The sequence below is a fragment of the Manacus vitellinus genome, unplaced genomic scaffold (genome assembly GCF_001715985.3).
Source record: "Manacus vitellinus isolate BGI_N305 unplaced genomic scaffold, ASM171598v3 scaffold_11_pilon, whole genome shotgun sequence".
NCBI classification, from domain to species: domain Eukaryota; kingdom Metazoa; phylum Chordata; class Aves; order Passeriformes; family Pipridae; genus Manacus; species Manacus vitellinus.
The window spans coordinates 17,018,014-17,032,843 of NW_021938895.1; positions in this window are offsets into that span (position 1 = coordinate 17,018,014).

The window sequence follows — 14,830 nt, forward strand, 5'->3', positions numbered from 1 at the left end:
AACAAAACTGAGCCAATTGTGTGACAGATGGAGTTAGAGTTATGGCTCATGAAATTGTGCCCATATATTTTCCATAGAATTCTGTAGAAAAAACCCCTGTTATTCATGGAAGTTGTAAATTCAAAATAATTTTAAAGCAAGTTATTATCACCTCACTAAAACTGCATGTGAATCTGTTATTCGGGACAAAGAATTTTGCAATTAAGAGTTTTGCTTACTATAGTTTGTAAGTCTTTAAAAATTGGATTAAGTTATATTTACTCCTCCCATATGTAGTCCTAGTCTTGATTTGAGTCTTTGATTTCAGTTTGTTTACTTCTGAAATATGCAAAATTAAATTAGAAGTGCTTTAATTCTGAAGCAGTGTCCACATCAGATTAAAGGTAGTTTTATTAATACACTTCAAAGTCACGCCTGTAGCTGATTCAGATCAGTTTGCTGAATCCTCCTACGTAATCAAGGCTAGTGTGACATGTAAATATGGGAAACTCCTTTGTAGCCCTGGATAATGACAGAGTCTGGAAGAGAGCTATAAATATTTCTGCAGAAGTCATTACTCAGTTTTGATTATAAACTGGTTTTCTAGTGAAGTATGCAGGAGTCAGTGGCATTTGCTTAAATTTGCCTAGAGTATTTGCCATTCCTATTATTTTTCTTTAGCATGAAAAAAAATGTTCCCATGCACAGGTTGGTGATGCAAGACTGTGCTGGTTTTTATTTCTATGCTTAGGCCAAGTTGCTGAAATCTTGGCCTCATTGTTGTCATTGATAAAAGTTTTCTGTGCCTTTAGCAGAGGTGTATTTTGATTCAAAATATCTTCATACAGAAGGGAGAGGAAAAAACCTGCTTATATGCAGTGTGGGAATATCAATGTAATCTAAACAGGTATTTTACCAGATTAGCTCTTGTTAAGACTTTTCTCTATGGATAGGTCATGATATTCCTAATCTGAGGCTTCCTAATCTGTTAATAAAAGCACTAATAATACACCCAAGTAGTTTTATTCTCTCTTATGCCTTTGAGATATATATTAGAAATGAGACTTTGTTAAGCAGTTAAATTTCACAAGAGAAAGATTCACTTCTGCTGGTTCAAAACCTAGTTAAAGGAATTATTTTTTTTTCATCTCTTTTCCCTGTTGAACATGGCAGTACACAACCTGAAAGGAGACCTTGGGTTAGCCCCATTTCTTCTGACAGAGATTTACCTAAAATATTTCTGAACAAATATTTTAAATTAAGGGCATAAGAAATCTAGTAGATGTTGGACTAGGCTCTTAAATTCTATTTTGATATTATTTATCCAATTATGTAGATGATTTATATTTAGGAAACTTAGATAACAGTGTATGTGCCTGAGTCGTGTCAGATTTCACAGAATCATAGAATCATTAAGGTTTTCTTGTCTCTAACCTCCCCTTCACTGACAGTAATTTTCTCAGCATTTAACTATTCCAGAACCAGAACTGAAATACAAAGTTCTTCCAAAATCATCAAGTTTTCACCAATCAGTTGTTGTCTGTCTCCATTCTCAATGCACTAGCATGGAAAGCCAGTGTCAATCACCGAGGAAACTGGCAGCTTGCTACTTTACAATTTTCTTTGTGTATCCCCAGTGAGACATAAATGTACAGTAATCTAGAATTTCCACCTTTTTTACGTCACTTAAAAGTTTAGATCCAAATTTTTCCCCAGGTGTTCACTAATAATATGCTCAGTTTTGCTTAACAAAAGGTCTACTGTAAAGCGGATACAGGTGAGAAAGTTACTTTCTGAAAGCTTATAGTATTTTGTGTATATTATGCTTAATGTAGGTCAGGTAACAGAGACTGTGTCCCTTACATTTGGGAGTTAGGGAACATAAAGCTTGCTTGAGCCACAAGGGGATAATTCCAATCTAGGAATTCAGTTTAGGCTAAAGCTGCAGAGATTTATACTGGCTGAGAATTTGCTTATGCTTTAAGAAGCTTACTTTGATTTAGAAAGTTCAGAGATTTTAGCAAAGGTTTCAATTAGAAGAGTTTATCTTCTGTGAGTAAATATGCATACCAGTACTTTACTTCTCGTAAGAATTTTGTAACTTAAATTTGCATAGTTTTTATTTAGATTTAAAATAATGTAATTTTTTTCATAGTTCTCCCTGCCTTTATTTCATCCAGTATTGATGAGTTTACATGTTCACATATTACAGTTATGCTGTAAAATCACTAGCTTCTTTGGAATTCCACTGTATCCTACTCCTGGACTTATTGGATTCAATGTGTACTTTACATAAATCCTTTTGCTTTTAATACCATGATACTTTACTATATAGCATAGTTTTCTACTTGGTCAGGAACTTATATCTATTGCAAACAGCAAAAAGCAAAAAACCCTATCAGTTACTTGGGCCTGAGAAATTCAGTTTCAGGAAAGGTTAAGACTGATATCAAAAATAGTAAGCTTATATTTCCAATGAGGACCAATGTTTAGATTTACAATAGGCATACCTGCTGTGTCTTGAATTGCATCTGTTGTGTTGTTGTATAGCGCTGTAACCTCATAATCCTGCCTCTGTAAAACCGTTTTTAAAACTTCGTGTCAGATTTGGCAATTCCGCATTGATCTTGATGTTGGTCTTGAAGGTAAGCAGCCATTACGTGTGTGTGCCTCAGTCATCCTGCATTTTACTTAAGAAATACCTAGTAAGTAAAGTCACCTTTGAATTTCAAAGCAAAAAAACATCTGGTTTAGTCATCCTGTGCAAGGTTTCTGGATGAGTTCAGCAGTGTAAGAGCCTGCAGTTGATCAGTTTGCCCCTGCCTTTAAAGGCAAACATTGAACTGTTTCAGATGGCACAAGATAACTCAACTATCAAACCACCCAATTAATCAACTTGTATATGACAGATTTTAATAGTCTTCTTTTGGGTTTTTTTGCAAAGAAAGGCTTGGCATCTTGATACAGTATTTCACCACATCTTTCTTGTGTAAGCTGATGAAAAGCTGTCAGTGAGGTAATTTCAGAGAGAAGGAAGGAAGCATATCCCATTAACTCGTCTTGGGATCTAGGTACCTGCTGTTCAGCTAAATCTTGGTTTGCAATCCAGAAATACAGCTTTCATCACTGTTTAAACATCAACCCCCTAACCACAGGCCCTGCAAGTTCCCTGCACTGCAGTGTCCCTGGGTTTAGCAGAGCATGGTTGACAGGCTGGCACTTGCCTTATCTCCTCATCAGCCCAGTGTTAAGAAGAAAACAATCTTATTTTTGCTAAACTCTCTCAAAGAGGTTTTGTTTGCCTGGACCTCAGTAAATCTTTTCAGTCTGCACAGATGCAGCAAAGGTGATGCCCTCTGATGGGTGACTCAACATGGAGACCCAGTGTTGATACATCAATTCCCAGTTTGTTCAGTGACCAGTGTGCCCAACCTAACCCACTGCAAGTATTCCTCATGCCCTGCAACAGGCAGGACCTGAGCCCACAAAAATGAGGAATTCCTCCTGTGATGGTTCTACAAACATCTGGCTGCTGCCTAGCAGAGGTCATGTGCCTCTGCACCACCACTGCAAGAAAGAATGAGAATTCCTTAGGAGGCATGTACTTGAATATACAAAATGGTGCATATTTTTCTTTAATTGTTTGATCCTTCTGTTCTGCAGAGATCTGGAGGCATAATTTTACTGTGTAATTTTTGAAGACTTGGCCATTATAATATTCCTGACAATAAGTATAACAACAACTAGGCAAACAAAATGAAAGTTCTTAACCTAATTACATAAAAGTTAAAAAAATTCTGCTAGTCATACATATATGCAGAGATTTTCTCCATTAGTGAGCCTGCAGGGAAATACCTAAGTAAACAAGTGAATTACACCAGCATATGAATCAATCAATTTAGTCAATAAAAATAAACATCCTAGTGCTGACCCCCTTCTATGAAAAAAGTCACTGGTGTTTCTCCTGAGGGTCTGTGGAAAAATGAATGCAACATTAATAAAGCCTAGCTTTTGCCTTTCAGTACTATCCCAAGCAGGGGTTATAATGCATGGCGTGAGTCATGGAATAGCTCACATGCCTCATGCCCAAAAGATATTTGGGCTTTTTGTTTGCTCATGGATTTTTTTTTTAATTGCTTTCTGAAGGCAGAAGAAGTTAATAAAGTTGCATAATCTTAGATGAGAAGCACCAATTGTGCAAACACAGCTTAGGTGATGACTACTCCTTATCCACCCATATGGGTAGGGCAGCTGCATTTCTAATGGGTACTTCCTAGTTATGCTTACTAGAGATGCAAGTTATGATGAATTGCACTCCAGAAATTCAGTACAGTCTAAATGAGTATGGGTTCCTTGTGGTTCCACTGCCGACATGATGTTCATATGGAGAAGTTCCTAATTTTTCCTGTACAGGTACACTGACTTTTCTCTGCAGGCAGTCATTGCTCACAAAGTTAGATCAGCAGCGGGGTAAATATTAATTTTTACCAGCTTAACTAGTAAAAAACAGTGGTTTTGCCAGTAAATTTCCTTATCTTGACAAAGTGATACATGGCAGTTTAGTTCAGTGCATTGGTTGATAGCATGAGTACCACCCATAGCACCAACATGTATACCAGGATAAGACACCAGTTTCACTTCCTACTCCAACTCTGCAACTGTAAGATAATAAAGATCTATGATTGCAGTGATCTATAATTTCAACTTCAGAATGAACAAGACTAGACTACTGTCCCTAGTAAAAGCAAAGAAGTCACAGTTTCTATTTAATGGAACATTTATTAGGGTTTTTTATGCATTTGTCAAAATGACTGCTAGTGGTATTGTGCTAGAAATGTATATGCTGATAAGTTTAAAATAATCTATAAGAAATCTTTCACCATTACTAATATCTATCACCCTTTTTGTTATCTGCTGTCTTAAATTTCCCACCTGTGAATGACTGAGGTATCTATGAGTAAGTAATGTTATGAAAAGCATAAATACTCAAAGAAAATAGTTTTGTACTATGTCTTCCTGTAGTATTTGCCTCCTAGAAGATGGAGTTTTTTAACTTTGGCATGGAAGAATGATTTACCGTGCCTTAAAAAATGCAGTTTCTAACAGAATGAAGATGTTCTCATCACAGAAAAGCACTGGTATTCAAAACGTTCTTGCTGATTCCCTCAGCCACTTCTCATAAGACATTTCATTGTAAACTGTTGTATAGAAATCTAAAGCTTATGACCTAGCACTGCCAGTGGCTGTGCTAATGATACCAGGCTGCTGCAACACAACATTTTAGTCCTTCAGGGAGGTTTGCAAGTTGTGTCTTGAAGCTATGACATTGTAGATGAAAACTGATTTGAAGCTTAGTGAGTTCTTACTGAACTTGCATTGCTGAAAAGATTGTGGCTGATAATAATTTAGCCTATGGTATAATAAAGCAGACAAAAAAGGTTATGACATGAGCTAAAGAAAGCAAAAAAAGTGAAAAGTTGAATGTTATATTCAGTTCATAATTGCTGTGTATGGTGTACAATGTGACATCCAAAGTGCCTAGCATTACTCAGTGAGCTAAAAATTTTGTTGTGTACCAGAGCAAGGTGAAAATGTCAAAATTGTAGATTTTAGAGCTCTGTGTGGCCCCATTTTTCCTCAAATGTTGATCTGTGTATGGAACAGCATGGGATTATAGGAAAAAAATCTCATTAAAAAAACCTACATAGATGAGCCATTTTTATATGTATATTGTGCTGTAGAATCACTCAATTAGTAAAAAAATACATTCTTTTCTAGTGATAAAAGCTACTTCATTCGTCTTTTTATTTGTTTGATTGGTTTGTTTCATCCTTGGAAATACTAGAAAAATGGAGAATCTGACTTTCTAAAGGTCAACTGGGCAAGGTCTGCAAAGCAGAGCTCTTGACCTCCAATATTTTATAGTGGACCAGAGCTGCTCACCCTGGAGTTATGCACCAGGCACACCTTCCCTTTGCTTCTGTTCCCACAGAAAGCATCCCCATACCTGCAGGCTGTAAGGCAGTCACAACATGGCCCAGGAGAATTCCCTACAGTGTCCCCCTGAGTATTACACCTGGCAGCACATGGAGACACAGACTTTCAGGGGCAGAACACAAGCACAAGACAAGTGAAAAGGGGAAAAAAAGAACCTGAAAAAAAATGATAATTGAAACCAAAGCTAGAGAAAAGCAATGCAATCTGATCCTCGGTATTATAAAGCATCTCATTCTGCTCCCTTACAAAGCTGGAGCAAAAGAGAGATCTAAATCTAATCAAGGCTTGAAGAATGTTTGTCTTAGTCCTGGGAAGAGGGAAGAAAGCAGATCAAATAAACAAACATCAGAGAATGAGAAGTTCAGACGACAAAAACAAAATACAAAGTATTTATTTATTTGTTATTACTGCAGTCATTTATCTCCAGTTTAAATTTGGGGTTTTTTTCTGTGACTTACCAAATCTCAGTTCATTCACTTGCAAAACTGGTATACTACTTACCTAGGAGTAGCCTTCCAAAGATGACTATGTGGGTTACATTTGTTACTTGGCTCAATTTTCCAGAAGTGCTTTTTGAAATTCCTGAGTAACAGGCACGGGAGAACTATAAAGTATTGTTGTTACTATTACTCTGAGCTTTGGTGAGATCATGTATTAGTAACCTGACATAATGGAAATAATGACAGTGACCCCCTTCAATCAAATTCTATATTTCTTATTTGAGAAGAGTTTTGACTGAGAACTTGCAGGCTTTATCCATAAATGTGAGCTCAAGAGAGGACTATTTTAGCATATTTAAGGAGGGAAAGAAGAATGATGAATATCTTAAGATCTAGATATTAATTTATTTTTTATTTTTTATAATCCATGCTTAGACACCTAAGGGGGATGGAATTTAAAGCTGCTGAACAATTCCAGATGTCCCCATCTTCAAAGAATGCTGGGAATAGTGCAGCCCCTCAGCACCAGGAAAGAACTGGCCTGATACTTAAATATGGATTCAAGTAATCCCAGATATTCAGTTTTGAAGATGCTGTCTGAAACTTCTGGATATCTGGAACACCAACAACCACCCCTCTCAAATTCTCTATTAGTAGCAGTTAGCCTTTTTTAGACCTTGGAAGATCTATGTGACAGCTTTCAGTGAATCATAGTAAACCCATGTTTTCTTCTTTTCTGTGTGGTGAAATAACTCCCTAAATCTCATTCTTTTGGATCAGCTGTTGGCAACACTCTGGCAGAAATACTAACTGCCAACATAAAAATGTTGGGCTGTAGTCAGCAGACCCATTACACTGTAAATGTTGAAGCTTGTGGAAAGAAATGAAGTGTGAGAGTAACTTTTTAGTCCCTTCTGCATATTTGTGGGGGCTCTCTGCCCTTTTGCACGGTTGTAAGCAGTTGAACATAAAGCAAAGTGCTGTTGAAGGCTGTGGAGCAATGCTGGAAGTGGAGCAGAGCAGGTGACTCCATTTGCTTTGCTGCCAAATAGTTTAAAGGGTACCTTTAGCCACAGTGTGTGGGGTGGGCATTAAATGAGGCCTCTGTTTGCACTGCCCAGGGTATGACTGAGTGAGGATGCTGAGTGACTAATGATGCAAGGTGGAGGCTTTTCTGCCCTCCAGAGACCCCATACCACCCTTTAACCACAGCAGAGACAGCCTGGGTTGAGGCACACATCCATGCTGGGTCAGGCAGAGGTGCTCAAATTAGCTTTCAGAAAACCTTGTATACAGGAGGCATCAGAACTAGTGCAAATGTCAGAACATCAGACACTCCCTGAGATTTATATACCAATACACAGAAGATACTCTCCTGCCTCACAAGTATGTCTGAGATTTAGTCCTTCTCTTCAAGACTTAATAGTCTTTGGAGAACAAAAGAGCCAGTGAAGTACTTACTACCTTCTCTTCAGTGCCTGATAGCTGGTGATTGAAGCAGATGACACCAACTCAGTGAGCCCGTTTTATCTTCCTGCACGAACTGAATTAACAGCAGTAATAACACATCACACACATTCATTTCCTTCCAACTCAACAAGGAAATTATATGCATTTTTTGTAGATTAAAATACCATAGCAAGCCAAACCAAGTGGATCACCACATTATCCCAAACACCAGTACAATGTTTTTCCCTTGTGCTGTCAGATCCCCTTGGGTTTAGCCTTTCTCTGTTTTTGTGGGGTTTGTTGGTAGAGCTAAATGTCATTTCGCAAACTGCAAAAAGGTGGGAAAAAATGTATCATGATTTTTTTTAGTATAATTTGCTGATATAATTGTGTAAGTCTTAAAAACAGCACTCCTAGTCAGTATTACCAGAGCACAGTGTTTTCTAGGCTCAGGTTTAGCCTTTTGTGGGCAACTAAGAAACAACAGCAGCTTTGGCCACACTGGCATTTCTGCAGCTCCACCTGGGGCGTTCCTGAGGGAATAGGACATCTTCCTCTTGCAGTGCCAGCCAACAGAGCTGTTCTGGTGTCTTTGAACATACACCAAAAGGGGATTAAAACTTTCAAAGTGAGTATGTTTGATGACACAAACCAACAAGGCGTGTTGGTTGTTCTTTGTGTGAAGTTAGTTAAGAGTTTCAGGGGAGGTATAGAACTGTTTTGTATTTGAATTGCAGTAAAGCCTGAAAGAGCACCCTACTTTGTACAAAAGGTTCAGTTTCATCCAGGAACAAAAGAAAATAAAAGGTTTGGATTTTTTTTTACAAAATAAAATGTTTTTCTCGTTTTGGGTTTTTTTTGAGGTGGAGTTTTTTTTAAAGGTCTACAGGATATCCTCCAGGGAAAACCAAAAGCAGAGAGAAATGAGTGTTTAGAACACTGAGTGTGGTTTTACAGCAGGATGAGGAAAAGAAAAAGATACATTCAGAGCATACTGATAATTAGTGCTGGATAGGAAAAAGCAGAACATTAAAAAAAAATCCACTCTGTATTCGCATTCCTGTTCTCCCAGAGCTCATGAAGTCTCCCTCTACCACCAAAAAGTGTCTTTGTCCCTGAAGGACCGAAGAGACATCATATCCAGATGAGCTTCAGGGCACTGGGGGGATGGCTCTAAGCAAGGGTGACGAAGAGAGAGATTTCTTACCCATCCAAGGTGGTGGCTTGACCACTATCCCAGCTGGGAAGAGGTGGCTCTCTGATCATGAGTGGCTCTGTGAAGTTTGAATATTCAAGGTCACTGAGTTGAACTCCAAACCTCAGTGCTCAGAGCTCCCCCTGATCTGAAAGGAAGTAGTAATCATCCCATCCACTTTACAGGGCTCTTTCCTTTCCCACTGTCCCACGAAATATATATTAAAAATTGGGTTTTTGACTGGGCAGATACCTTCTATTCTTCTGAAAACTCTGGAAAAACAAATATCCCTAAAACCCTTGCTATCCCGTATCTCCAAGACAGATGGCATGAAACACAGTGGCTGTTCTCCATGCAGTTTCAGGCAATCATTGGGCCATATTTCCACACATACACACACTTAGACATACTTTATAAAGGTTTGTATTGTGTCTGCACATTTTGTCTCTGCACTAGAACTATATTGCTTTGATAAGTGCACTGAAACACCACCCCTACGATGGTGTTACCGTCTTGTGTTTTCAAAATGAGCACTTAGTTGTGCCCTGTGTGAAATATGGTGTGAAATCCCTCTGAAAACACAGGCATGTGCAAAAGCAATGGAGGGAAGGAGTGCCACAGTCCAGCAATGTAAGAGATGCCTGAGGGTTTAAAAGCTTTTTGTTAGCTGATGTACCATCTCCCCCACAATTTCTAATATCTGCCATCCTCAGGATCAGGTAAAGGGACTTGGAAAATTAGGATAAGCATAAAATTTGAAGAATAGCTCTTATAGTTTCTTTATTAAACTTGAAAAGAATGAGTTGTACCAGAGACACTGAGATTCCCTTTCTACTGATAGTTATATGTGCAATAACAGCAGTAGGACCTTTGCTTTCCATAGACTCACATGGAGCCAACTTTGGGTAAACTTACAAAAGAAAAATGTGGAGTTTTCCTCACCATATTTAATATAGGTGAGCTTTCTGTGGTTGCCTCAAAACCGACTTATTATTTTGAAATTATTCTGAAGCATCTGTTTCCCTTTTAGTGATCCTATGTTACAGAATGTGGCAGAATCTAAAGAATTTTCTCTGCAGCAAAGATTTGGTCAGCCATCAATGAAAAGCAGATTTTCATCACAAAGATAAGGGCAGCTACAGTGAGTCACACCAAAGATCTGTCCTTCTGCTGGCTCACAACAGCTGGTAGCTGTTCCTCAGGGAAAAATATTACAATACAGAGCAGTGTTTCTCTAAGTACACCTTCCATGTAACTTCCACTAATCTCCTACTTAGTGAAACTATTAATCCTTGACAGTCTTTCCTATCCTGAAACAATACATGTTTACATTTCTGTTTTCCAGGGCACAAAAAAAGTGTTTTCATCTTTTTTATTTCAAAACTGATGATTTGAGTGGATGCTCCCTAACTATTGTATTCATGCTCTCCATGGTTTTAAAGACTTTCCTTAAATCTGGCATTACTCTTGCTTTTTTCAAGGTAATGAGTCAAAGTCCCTTCACATGCTTTGCCTTCAATTCTTGCTTTCTATAACATCATCATGACCATGGTCAGACATCATCAGACATCATCTGCTGTATCAAGTTCTGTTTCACCGTATAAGGTGGGAAAAGAAAACAGCATATGGTATTCAAGATGCAGTTACAACATGAGTTTCTGTAATGGCATAATATTTTCTAACTTGCTCTCTACTTGTTTCCTAGCGAATGCTAATTTGCATTTCTGCCTCATACTTTGTTGCCATTATCTAACAGTCTTACGAACACCATCAGCAAACAATCCTGGCTGCTTCCTTTCAGCTTCCAAACATTCAGCTAGGGTTTGGTGAGATTTGCTCAGGTGCTTGTGGTAGGAGATCCTACCCCATAAGACCTAAAATCCAATCAGAGAATGCATACAATGCAAGCCATCATGCAAGGGTGCTGTCTTAGTGTTGATTATGCTAAAACCATCCTGGTTCACCAGGCTTTGAATACACATCCTGCTTTTGAAACAGAATTTGACAGAGAAGCGGGTCACTGGCCTGTAAATGTGTGACTAGCAGTCAGTCACTTTATACTATAAAAGTCCAGTTCCCTCTCCTGCAGTCAGGTTCTTCTGACATAACCCTTCTTGGGGTGTACGTGTGGTGATTCCTCCCCTGGGTGGACTACTTCTAGTTTTAGTATTTATATTGTGCAGTAAATCTGATTGAGAAATTTTGTCTGATCATTTATAATAGTAAATTATTCGTTTTATATAAATATTCTCATTTTGCCAATCATTAAAACCTGCGGGACAAAAGTGATTCAATCACACCTCTGTAATTCCGTAAATTTAAACTGTTGACATGATCTGAGGCTAAGATTGGATTCAACCACACCCAGATTCCTCTCTGAGAGGGGGTTCAGAAAGAAAGGGAATCCTTTCTGCATGTTGTGACCCAAAGGCAGGGCTTTTTAATATACTTTGTCTAAGCCTTCTGCTCCCACCCCTGACAGGGCTCCTGAGATGTTTTTGTTTGACTGGGAACTGGTCAGGCCCTGGGGGGAGCACATGCCACAGGGCTGCCCCAAGAGCAGAACCAGCATGAAATCCCCCCTCACCTGTGTGGGACTGGTGTCACCTCACCTGCCCAAAGGACACTCCAGCATCATCATACGTCATCAGCCATTTCCTTGGGTCAGTTCTGCCTGCCTGTGTTCAGGGATGCAAGGAGGCTACTGGGCTCCTATTAAGCAAAAGAGATACAAATTCTAGAAGAAAATGTGTAGAAGTTCAAAATTTGCCAGAAATATCTTCCAGAACATTGGAAATATGGAAATATTAGAAATATCTGAAATATCTACATGCTTACCAAAACCACATTTTATCAAATTTTTCAGACATAATATGTATCTTGTAGATATGAAATGAACTGGTGGATATTATGTAGATTAAAAAAAACCTCTATACATCTTTAAAAATTAAGTATATTTTTATTTTGGTTTATATTATTTATATTTATTGATTGGTTTATATATTTTATACTTTGTTTTGTATTCATAGCTATAAGGAACATAAAGTTACTTACATATATACCCTCCTTGCTAATATGTGTCTGCAACAAGAGGAAAATAATGGGAGCAGTTAGAACAAGGCATGGCTGTTGACTCACTAGCAAAAAGGAAAGCTATAATTGTATATGTAAATAGACTGCAATGCAATAGAGGGGGAAATTGTATTTCTGTAAAAGAAGCTAGGAAAATGAATATGCACATGTTTTATACTTTCATTTATACATTCATTATGCTGTAAATGAAACTCAGAAAATTGTCTCATTGTACAGTCCAAGAAAAAATGTTTCACATGGAAGTCTTATTTCAATCTTTCTTCAGATCTCTGTGACAAGTGAGGAAAGAGAAGAGGAATGGGAAAAGAAAAACAATTTTTCTCTGAGAACTTTCCTCTTTTTCCAGACTCATAGATTGGTTTGGGACACCCCTGCTCTTAGTTCTTTCAAAAAAAAAAAAAAAAAATCATTAAGGTAAACCCTCCTGAGTGAATAGTGAGGAGAAGATACCATACTTAATTTTGGCCTCACAAAAAGAGATGCAGAGGAGTTCTTTAAAGGTAAGGCATTGTAGAGCAAATGAAAAGCAGAAATTAAAATGCACATTTTCAGTATATTCAGTGTGTATTTGGGCTAACTCTATAAGAATAACTGCCAAAACACAAGAGAGAGAGGAGGTCAAGCTAAAATATCCTGGCAGGACTGATGGACATAGGCCTATTCAGTGTCATATGTAGGCAGATCTGTGAGCTGGGAGATGTGTGTTTATAGACAAGATCTGTTTCTGCGCACACCAAACCTCTCCAGGAGCTCCATGAAGGTCTGGTAGTGGCAGCTTTCCCTGCTCTGCCCTAGTTTTCACAGCAATGCAAAACTTGGCCACCCTGACACTGCTGGAAGACCTTGGATTGCCTGTCCTCAGGGCTCCTCAGTGCTTGGAAAGTCTCTGAAATAGCTATTCCAGAATATTACTTGGACATACATCCTCTCTGGATGCTCCTATTTCAGAACAGGAATGCTTTTTCGATCTGACTCTAATCCTTATTCACAACTAATTCACAAACCGTGTGGCTGCACAGAGACTTAAATCAGAATAGCTATTAAAAAGATTATTCTGGAATAATATTCACAGTTCTCATTTCTGCATCAGATACAGTTAATTGGGAATACCTCTTCCAGTGTATTTCCACATGCAGGTGAGCCCTGAGTGTTCCAGCACCTGTGTTTTCCTCAATCAGGTAAAGAAAAACCTTTTTGCTGAAGTTCTGAGTAATAAAATGAAAACCCTTTGAAATGAAATGCTGTTCTAAACTGCAGTTATTTTGACAATGGATCAATCAAAGGTATCACGCTTTATTTATGTGCCTGAAGAGATGAATTCTGAGCTGTAGTTTCTGTTGCATCATTGAGTTACTCATTGTCTTAAACTTAAAGATGATTCATGGGCAATTAAAAAATGGCAAGGAAGAGAAATGCCAGCTTAGTGTGAGCCAGCAGGCTTGTCAGGTGGAGAAACTCAGTCAGCAGGTAGGTGTTGTCTCAAACGCAGTCTCACCAGCATGGATGCAACCAGTTCAAACCACACTGTTCAGCTCTTATCCCCTTGCTTGGGAACAATATGCTGAATTTCTACAGCAGTCTCCAGGCAGTACAAAGCAGACAGAGTCAGCTCTGTACCCTTATGCCCAAAGGACACTGCCCAGGAGGCCCTTTGTAGCTTTTGTTTATCATGTTTCCCCCACACAGCTCCCCATTGAGATGCCAGCTGGAACAGAAATGCTGCTGGACTGAAGGAGTCAACCAGTGGTTTATTGTATACATTACAGTAAGGACCACTATCAATTTAATACATTTGCTAGTAACCAAACAGGTTTAGATTGGATATAAGAAAAATTTCTTCACTGAAAGGGTGGTCAAGCATTGGAACAGGCTGACCAGGGAAGTGGTGGTGCTCAAAAAGCGTGTAGATATAGTGCGTAGGGACATGGCTTAGTGGTCGACTTGGCAATGTTAGGTTAGTGGTTGGGCTCAATGATCCTAGAGATCTTTCCCAACCTTAATTATTCTATGATTTCAGGTGTTTGAAAGCACAGGAGGAAAAGCATCGATGCTGTGAACATATGAACTTGGGCAGCTGCTGTTTCTCCACAGTCAGCAGTCTCTTGAAGGACAAGTCAGAGCAAGAGCTGAGCTGAGGTGGTCTGAAGTGCTCTCTAGAAGAGACTTTCTCTCCACTGGCTTTACAGGAAGACCACCTGGCTCTCAAACAGGTGCTCTTAGAGGGTGTGTTGTTAGCAGCTCTCCTAATATTTAGGTGTGTAGTAAAATTATAGCATACAGCAACAATGGGAAACCTGAGCTTTACCTAAATCAGAGCTCAAGACCAAAAAGGTAAGACACTAAAACTGTCAAAAGATAGTTGGACCTCTCAAAATTACAGCTAGAAGACTGACAAGTAAAAAATAACCATAAAGTCAGTCTATTAATTTCTTTACTAGGGCTGGCCAAAAATAGGCCATTGCTATTTATAGCAGAGAGATAAATACTGAATGAGTACAGAGAAATAAATTGCTGTTGTGGATTAGGAGTTAATGGGTGTTGAAAATTAATAAATTATAGATATTAAGTAATTATGCAAATTATATTCCTTCATCCAGTCATTTATTTAGTGGAAACACACAGTATCTTTGCAGAGTGACTGCGTGGTGGAAACAGTCCTGTTGATGTATAACCTGAA